This window comes from Sus scrofa, chromosome 13 (genome assembly GCF_000003025.6).
Source record: "Sus scrofa isolate TJ Tabasco breed Duroc chromosome 13, Sscrofa11.1, whole genome shotgun sequence".
Taxonomy (NCBI): domain Eukaryota; kingdom Metazoa; phylum Chordata; class Mammalia; order Artiodactyla; family Suidae; genus Sus; species Sus scrofa.
In genome coordinates this window covers 59,902,716-59,904,585 of record NC_010455.5, presented here as the reverse complement: position 1 = coordinate 59,904,585, position 1,870 = coordinate 59,902,716, and the positions used below count along the sequence as shown (strand labels likewise).

General features: G+C 44.9%; 1 pseudogene; it reads right to left on the bottom strand.

Annotated features, from left to right (window-relative positions):
• LOC110256277 lies at nucleotides 245–1,622 on the bottom strand (annotated as a pseudogene).

Below are 1,870 nucleotides of genomic sequence, written 5' to 3'. Positions count from 1 at the left end.
TTTTGCTGTTTCTTGTGCTTATTGTCACTTTTACAATAGCTTTTATTTTTTTCCTTTTAGATCTGTATACTGGCTTATTTAAGTGATTTCTTTCCAATTGTGATTCCCACCATCCTATTTCTTCTTACTTATTTTTTATTTAGAGGAGCCCTTTTGGGATTTCTTTTAGAATGATTTTAGTATTCCTGTACTCTTTTAGCTTTTGTTTCTTGGATAAATTCTTTATTTCTCCTCCTTTGTTTGTTTGTTTGTTTGTTTATTTATTTATTTATTTATTTATTATCACTGGAACATAACTTTATTGAAACTCTACCAGCCTTACAATCTCTTCTGCCATTAGTCCCCTTCTTCCTTTGCAATCTGGTCCTTCTTAAGTGGTCCCGTGAAGGCCTTGTTCTCCTCCACAGTCTGAAAGTGGTCATGGCCAAATCTGGAGGTGGTGTCAGTAAACTCGAGATTGATCTTCTCCAGGGCCTGTCATTTGGTCTGCACCAGCAAGGACCTGTGAAGGGTGAGCACTCACTTCTTGGTCCCCACCACACAGCCTTTGAGCATAACAAAGTCATTGGTCACCTCACCACGGTGGACAAAGCCTCCCAGAGAATTGATGCTCTGGTCAGAGAGATTGTAATCAGTGGAGGCATTGTTCTTGATCAGCTTGCTGTCCTTGATAAGGTAGCCCTGACCGATCTTGTAGATATTCTTGTTGATCTCAGTGAGGTGATGATAGCCTTTCTTCCCAGCCCGGGCCATGGAGAAGGCCATGAGGGCAGGATGCCATGCCCCAACACAGACAACCTTGTGGAGCCCCTAGTGGGTCTTCCAGGGAAACTTCTTGATGTGCCAATGGCTGGTGACCCCTTTTTAGCCTTTGCCCTTGGTCACACCAATGACATCAGTCATCTCATCCTGCCCATACACCTGGTTCACAGGGACCTGCTGCTCTAGCCTCTCCTGGGCCCAGTCCAGTTTTTTGGCCACTATGCCTCCATTCACCTGGATCTCCATGAGGTGGGCCTTCTTCTGGTGGAGAGGAAGCAGGCTCATCTGGGTATGGCAATGACCCAGATGACCTGGCAGTAGTTCTTCATACTGCTGAAGTCCCTCTCCAGCTGCTTCTTGCCATCTTCATCCTGCCACTTCTTGCAGCATTTGGTGAAGGCCTTATTCTTGGATTTATGCCAGTTCTTATAGAAGCACCTCTGTACTCATCACTGATGTGCTCAGCAAAGATGGTCTTAAAGGTCCAGAGGCCCTAAGGGGTTTCCGCATAGCCCACGATGCCCATGATCACCATGGGTTGTGTCTCCACAACTTCCTGCTTGTTCACCTTGGACCCAGGCCTATCGACCTCCCCCACAATGTGGGCCATGCCAGCCTTGTAGCCAAGGAAGGTGGTGAGGTACATGGGCTTGGAAGAGTCATTCAGCTTCCAATCGCAGGATGGAAGTTCTCTGCTCCCAGGCACAGGTTCCTGGGCTTCCTGCCTCAGAAGCATAGCAGCCAGCACTGCAAGAAGGTGAAGAGTTTCCCCAAGGATGATGCTTCTATTTTGAATGATATTTTTGTTGGGTAAAGAAATATAGGCTGCACATTTTTTCCCCTTTAGAACTTTGAATATATCTTGCCACTCTCTTCTGGCCTGTAGTGTTTCTGTAGAGAAATCAGCCGATGGCCTTTTGGGGATTCCCTTATAATTACTGTTTTGTTTTTCTCTTGCTGACTTTAGAATCCTCTCTTTAACTTTTGCCTTTTTTTTTTTTTTTTATAATATGTCTTGGTGTGGGTCTGTTTGGGGCCTCTGTGCTTCCTGTATCTTGATATCTGTTTCCTTTAGATTTGGAAAGTTTTCAGACATAATTTATTCACA